The following is a 7567-nucleotide window of genomic DNA, read 5'->3' on the forward strand; positions in this document are numbered from 1 at the left end:
CTGTATGTCAAATTGCTTGTCTCCTAAGCTCAGCAGGGCAGTTAGTAACTTAGTAGGTTCATCAGGACAGTTAGTAACTTAGTAGGTTCAGCAAGTCAGGGGAGCTGAACTGTTTACCAATTGGTCTGGGCACACCAGGACTTCATAGTAGAAGACAGCTGGAATATTAAAGACTGGGTAACACCACATATTCATAATAAATGGCTTTGCCTTTTGACAGACCCTTGGCTGGTCAAAGTTCAGTTTTAATACACAGATGAATCTCTATGATATATTCTTGCAGCCTGCAAGACTGAAGACCCACACAACTCGTTGAACATGGAGAGGTCAAGCTGGTGCCTACCCAGAACCTTCACCCCATGTTACAGTGTCTTTGACATGGAAAGTCAACACCAACCCAACAATGACATCTTTGACCTACAATCTGTCCTGCCTGCAAAATATGCTAGGACAATGGGGCATAAATGGGGGGGGGCTAGGAAGGAGGGGGGAGAGAGGGAGAGAGAGAGTATAAGGATTATGTCCTTAATTATGTCACTAGCCTAAAAAGTGGGCGTGCCCTCTGTGCCCTCTCTCCTTTTCCTCCCTCTCTCCTTCTGTATTCCTCCCTCTGCATGGTCTTCTCTCTCTCTCTCTCTCTCTCTCTCTCTCTCTCTCTCTCTCTCTCTCTCTCTCTTCTCCCTCTCTCTCCCAATAAAGCTCTAGAAAGGTAACTGTGGCTCGTGACTCTTCAGTCACCTATACATCCAGCACTCTGCTCTATCGGCATGGCCACAGCAGGTGGCAGCCAGCCACAAGTGCCACTTAACCAACAGGGAGGAAGGGCGAGTATACAGCATCAACAATAACATATTGAGAGATCCTTCCCTGCAGAATAAAATTTTGACCATTGAAAAGGCATACTAAAACAACATGAATAAACTGGAGAAGGTACTCTCTATGTGACAGGTAGTTTTTCATTTACCGATAGCTTATGGGTTGGTTTTTAAGACATTGTATAAGCAATAGGACTTCTCACTTATTGTTGGTAGGAATACAAAATGGGACAGACCCTTTTGGGAAACAGTACAACAGCTTCTTACAAAACCTAAATATGTTCTTCCATAGAACCTGCCATCCTTCGGCATTTACTCGAGGGAGCTGAAAATTATGTCTCCAGGGAAACCTGCACATAAGCTAGGCATGTGTTACCACACAAATGAGGCTTGCTGTGACCCCAGCACCCAGAGGATCATGAGTTCAAGGCCAAGCCTGGAGTATACATTGAGGCCCTGTCTCAAAAACAAAAACTAAATGGCTGTAGATGAATGTTGGCTTATTTAGAACTACATAAACTTGCAAATTAGTAGTCCTTCAACCAGTGAATAAATAAGCCATAGTTTCAACATCTACCTACACACTAAAAGATCATTCAGCCCTGAAGGTTAATGAGCTATCAAGACACAAAAACAGAGAAGGACATTGAATGCTTGTTACTAAGTCAAAGAAGCCAGTCTGGACTACATATTATGTGGTCCCAACTCTAAGACCTTATATGGAAACAGTAGGAAGATTGGGGATACCAGGGGATCGAGGGCAGGAGGGATGGATATGCAGAGCACAGATTTTTATGGACTATTCTGTAAGATCTTGCAGTGGTGAATACATACATGTCATATGCATCACTGAAACCCATTCAACAAATTGTTGGTTTTCTGAAGTCATAGGTTCTTTTTTGGTGTGTTTTTCTTCTTAAGTAATTAGTGGTCTTCATTCTTGGTGTTGCTGAGCTGTGGTCCTCCTTCCTAGTGACCTGCAGCTAGTTTTTTTATTTGGATTTTCTTGGCTTTGTGTGTGTGTGTGTGTGTGTGTGTGTGTGTGTGTGTGTGTGTGTGTGTGGTTTTGGTTTTCTGGGATTTTGTTGTTGTAGTTGTTAGTTGTTTGATAGGATTTTAGGTTTTCTATTCTTTTTCATTATTTTCATTTTCAATTTCTTTCTTCTTTTTTCTTTCTCTTAGGTAGCATGTATACTTTGTTACTGATAACGTACTCTTGTTGTGAAGAGGCATGTGCAGATCTTGTAGAGGAGTACGCAGATCTCTTAGAGGGTTGTGCAGAGTTCAGAGTAGTGTGCAGGGTTCAGATCTAACTCCAGCCTCCTGCATCCAGAAAGCTTCCACTCACAGTATGTGGTCTTGAAGACCATTGGCCGTGGAGGCTATGCCGAAGTAAAACTGGCCCACCACCGCCTCACAGGCACCCCAGTGGTTGTCAAAGTACTTCAAAAAATGAACCTGTGGTGCTTTCCGGTCAAGTGTGAGGTAAAATTATGAAGATGATCAACCACCCCAACATCATCTCACTTGTCCAAGTAATTGAGGCTGACAAGAGAACATACCTCATCATGGAGCTGGCAGAGGGGAAACAACTTTACGAGTATGTCTGAAAGGCTGGCCACCTGTAGGAGGACAATGCCTGGAGGATCTTAAGTGCCGTGAGTTACTGCCATGTGCATGGAATAATTCATCGGGACGTGAAACCAGACAACATCATGGTGGATGGGAACGGAAAAGTCAAAATCATCGACTTTGGCCTTGGCACCCAAGTCAAGCCCGAATAAAAGGTTAGAATTTTCATTGGGCCTTATGCCCTTTGTGCCCCTGAACTCTTACTTGATGGACTTTATGATGGCCCCAAGGCCGACATATGAGCCTTGGGAGTCATATTACATTTCATGGTAGTCAGAAAACGCCCATTTTGTGGTGACACCTTACTTGAGCTCCAAAAGCAGATTTTTGACCGTCCCCTTGGCCTGTCAGAAGAACTCCAGGACCTGCTTAGCCTCTTAATGTGATTCAACCCCAGGCATAGGCCAACAGCGGATGAAGTCATGTGTAGCTAGAGTTTTCCTGCCTTGCCCACAGTCAGGACAAATCTTTGTCATCTGCCAGTCCCACAGCTGCTCAGACCCAACCAAGTAAACACAGAGACTTATATTGCTTACAAACTATATGGCCGTGGCAGGCTTCTTGCTAACTGTTCTTATAGTTTAAATTAATCCATTTCCATAAATCTATACCTTGCCACGTGGCTGGTGGCTTACCGGCGTCTTCACATGCTGCTGGTCATGGCGGCAGCTGGCAGTGTCTCTCCTCCTCAGCCTTCTGCTTCCCAGAATTCTCCTCTCTCCTTGTCCCACCTACTTCCTGCCTGGCCACTGGCCAATCAGTGTTTTATTTATTGACCAATCAGGGCAATTTGCCATACAGACCATCCCACAGCACTTCCCCTTTTCTTTTTTTAAAAAGGAAGGTTTTAACTTTTACACATCTTTAAAGCCAGCTTGGTATATTTGGGAATTTGGGCGTAGCTTCTCTTACTACTTCCTGCTGGAGGGGGGGCGCTGTATCTTATAGGGACACAAAGAAAATTTTAGGATCATGGAGTAGTCCGTGAGACTGTATCGTCTGAGCCAGTTGCCTTGAAACGATTCTGGATGTTGGATCATCTGGGCCATGGTGTCATTGGAGACCTTGGAAGACCTTTCAGGTGGTCTTGGCTGGTGAAACCTGATGTATCTTAATCTGGAACAAATCCACAGCCTCTGGCTTTCTGTGGAAACAAAAGCAGAACCTCTTTTCCAAAGCAACACATCCTTAAATCCAAATTTTGAAGTTAAGGTACCTTTAAAATATACATATTGGTTTAATTGAACATCTTTTTCAATCAAATGTTTTTTTTTCCGCCAGATGTAGATGTATCCAACAGTCTTATTAAATAAGAAACACAGAACCAATGTAAAAGAGAAAGCCGAGTATCCAACAGTCTTATTAAATAAGAAACAGAGAACCAATGTAAAAGAGAAAGCCGAGAGGTCAGAGCTCAGAGCTAAAATCTCACCCTTCCTCCTGCGGTGTCCCAGCTTCCGAAAGAGAGCTATATCCTGTCTGTTCGTCTTTTTATAGTATTTTGTTCTGCCTTCTCATTGGTTGTAACCCAAACACGTGACTGCCTCGTCACTGTCTGAATGTACAGCCCCCTAGGTCTTAAAGGCATATGTCTCCAATGCTGGCTGTATCCCTGAACACACAGAGATCTATGGGATTAAAGGCGTGTGCCACCACCGCCACACTCTTGCTATGGCTCTAATAGCTCTGACCCCCGGGCAACTTTATTTATTAACATACAATCAAAATCACATTTCAGTACAATTAGAATACCACCACAGTCATGACACACCCCTGCCTCAGGAAAGACATGGAGGCTTTACCAAATCACTGTGAAGAAATGGTCCCCAGCTTGCCTGACCCTGCAATTGTGGAAGCCATGAAACATATTGGGTTCCAAGTCTGGGACATCAAAGATTCATTACAACAGAGAAAATTCAACCAGACCATGGCATCTTATTGCTTACTTAAAGGGCAGGCTCTCCAGGGGCCTAGCTGCACATCCTTGGCTCAACCCATGAGTCCAGGGGTGGTGCCATTCCCTTCCTTAGAGGATCTTGTTGCTTTCCCTCTACCACCCAGGAGGAGGAGAAGCAGTGAGCCCACCCTTGGCACATTGCTCAGAGGGTTACCCACTAGTGGTCAGGTGTCTGCCTATGGCCAGCAGGCAGGACAAAGAGGAGACACAAGGGCCACAGAGTACACCATTCCTCTCCACACGCCACTCCAGAGGACACTCACTTTGGACCAAGACCACCAACACTCCAAGAGTGCCCCCTGCATTTACTCAAGGAGTACCAGCAGTGATAACACAGAAGACGACTTATACCCCCACAGAGCCTCAGCAAAGGGCAAGTCCACCCGCAGCCATGGTCAGCCTCGAGGCTTGAGGGCATGGACAAGGGGGATAGGAGACGCCATGATGAGACTGTGCTGCTGTTGTCCATCAAGGAAATCTCATCAGGGGCAGAACAGAGTCTCCCCTCAGAAATGAGGCACAAGGAGGGTGTCTGGAGAACAAGCAGCAGGTGTGGCCCAGGTAGCTTTCTGTGTTTGAATGAGTGTTTTACTCATGTCTATGTCAATGGACAGATCACAACTATGTGTATTTATAGGATACAATGCATTGGGAAGCTAGATCTAGATACTGTGGGATGGTTCAATGGAACCTATCAACATATCTAGCATCCAGAAGACAAATCTCACTGTCCCCTGCACTTGGGAAATCTAAAAAATGTTGGATTAGAAGTCAACGGCAGAAGGGTATTGACCATGTTAAGAGAAGGGAGGGGGGAAGGAGGAGGTGCGGAGGGAGGAGAAAAGTGGTATGGGGTGGTGTTGCGGGCCACAGGAATATATCATAAGAACTCAGCTGGTTATGGCAAAGTCACTACCTGGAGGGATCATGGAATTCCTCCAGAGGAAGCCAAATCCCAAGGAGTTTTTGGTGTTACTTGGCTTGTTATATATCAGCTGTCTTCTGTTATGAAAATCATGTGTGCCTTCATAGCTTTCCCAATTGACTTTTCCCCAAGAAGGACTAACAGTGTAGACTGAGCACTCTCTGGAGATACACATTCCAGGTAATTTGGAGAACAACCTCAGGGAAAGGCTTTCTCTGGAATCAGATTATCTCCCTTGGCCACTTTCAAGGACTACAGGAAACACCACCCAGGTGGGCGCCCATTGTTAGTCCCAGGTGGACTAACAATGATAACAGCCCACATGCAAGTCTCCTGACTTACGGTAAATTCCACAAGGAGACACCGCCTAGGAGAGGTGGACGTTAAGTAATAGCTTTACACAATTTAGCTCGGACCCTCCCTTTTATATACCGGGAATTCCAGGGCATTAGGGGAGAAGAGAAAAGAGAATGGAAGAACTAGATGGGTAAGAACTTGAGAGGAATGAGCTGAGATGGGGAAGAACTAGATTGAAGAGCTAAAAGAGAGGACTAGAGGAACGAGATGGAAGATGAGGAAGAGCCAGATGGGGAAGAACAAGATGAGGAAGAGCCAGATGAGAGAGATGGAGATGAGAGAGGAGCTGATAGGGGAAAGAACTAGATGGATGAGAACCTAGAAGGGACAGAACTATATGAAGGAATTAAGATAGAACCTAGAGGGGACAGTAGATAAATATAGAGAGAAATCAGGCAAGAAAGGAGCTAGACATGAGAACAGAACTGAAGCTGTGTTTAAAGGATGTTATGCCAGAAGAATTAAAGTGAATGGACCAAAGAACTCTGCGTGCGTAGACTGATTTACCGACCTTAAAGGATAGATTCTCAGCTGGTTGATAGAGCCTTCCGCGGACCCTGGAAAGGAGACTATTAGGGCTGGACCCCAATAGTCCCCCACAGGGTGGGAGCTAGGTGATGAGGGACAGAGGTGAGTGGGAGCAGAGGTTTAGACAGGAGGAAGCAGCCTGGAGAGCCGGGCAGAGCAGGGCGACCATGGTTGGAAAGACGCCCTGTATAGCTGCAGTCACAAGGTTCTCTCTCACGTGTGTTGTTGTATTCTAAGAGTTCTCCAGAGGATGCAGAAGGCCACCCACAGTTCTGCTGTTGTGCCCAGATCGTGATCCCCAGAGAGACCACCAAAGACGAGCATGCCGGAATGCAAAAGCAAGGTTTAATTCTGGATATCCAAAAGCAATACAAGCCTAGGCAGGGACTTCGTCCAATACATCCAACGCAGTGGAGGCTGGAGGAAGTGCCCACCTGTCTGCAAGCTCAGTTTTTAAAGGGAAAAGTCACAAGGTTACATCATTTAGGGGTGCTAGTATGGGTACAATTCTGATTGGCTCGCTTCTAGGGATTTCTAGAAATTACTTCTAAGGGTGTGGTTGCCTGCCACCATTTCTCATTGGCTGCCCTCAGATGGGGGCATTTCTGTGGTCAGTTACCCTGGAAACCAGGGAGAGGACATTCCATAGTCTGGCAGGCATTACCTCGTGACTATCTTGTGACTCTGTACTTTTACAGTTCCTGGTTTCTGGAATCTTAACTGACTGGTTTCAGTAACCAATGGCCTATTCCCAAAAGGAGAAATCTAAGGCCTTAGTTTTTGGGTGAAAGCATTTTGGTCTTATTTCTAAGATTGCTCATTTTGGTCTCACACTGCAGCCGTGGTGTTGGGGAGGACTCATGTATGGACTGAGACCTGCAGACGGAACCATGCAGAAAGCCCATGATGTCCTGTGTCCCTGCCCTGCTCAGGGGTCCAGCCAGGAGGAAGGGAGCAAAGATGGACTCCTGGGCCGCAGGAATTCTGCAAGGACCCTGCCCCTCAAAGGCATCCATAATCAGGGGGCAGGAGCTGAAAAGGTGTCCAAAGTCTACCCAGGTCACGTGAGACCCCTCTTCTCCTGGCACTTCCCTGCCTCACTGTTAGCAGACATTAAAGTTCTTGAAGTGTTTGTCATGAATCTTAGAATAAAGTGATGTTTGTGAAAGATGACCATGGGGGTTTTCCTGCGTCTTCCTTTCACAGGAGAATTGGCCCTGTGGTGCTCACAAGTCCCAGGCAAAGTACTTCACCCCCAACACCACAAAGTCATTAGAAATGTCTTTGAAGGAACAAGCTCTAAGGTACCCGAAGGGGGAAAATGCAGAACCTGAGTGTGGACTTTGTGTCCTT

The 7567-nt window shown here is 45.9% G+C and overlaps 1 pseudogene; it reads left to right on the plus strand.

The window, feature by feature from the left end:
- Window positions 1-767: 767 nt before the first annotated feature.
- On the plus strand, window positions 768-4920 carry LOC143268728 (sperm motility kinase 2B-like; annotated as a pseudogene).
- The last annotated feature ends 2647 nt before the right edge of the window (window positions 4921-7567 follow it).

Source organism: Peromyscus maniculatus, chromosome 15 (assembly GCF_049852395.1).
Source record: "Peromyscus maniculatus bairdii isolate BWxNUB_F1_BW_parent chromosome 15, HU_Pman_BW_mat_3.1, whole genome shotgun sequence".
Taxonomy (NCBI): Eukaryota; Metazoa; Chordata; class Mammalia; order Rodentia; family Cricetidae; genus Peromyscus; species Peromyscus maniculatus.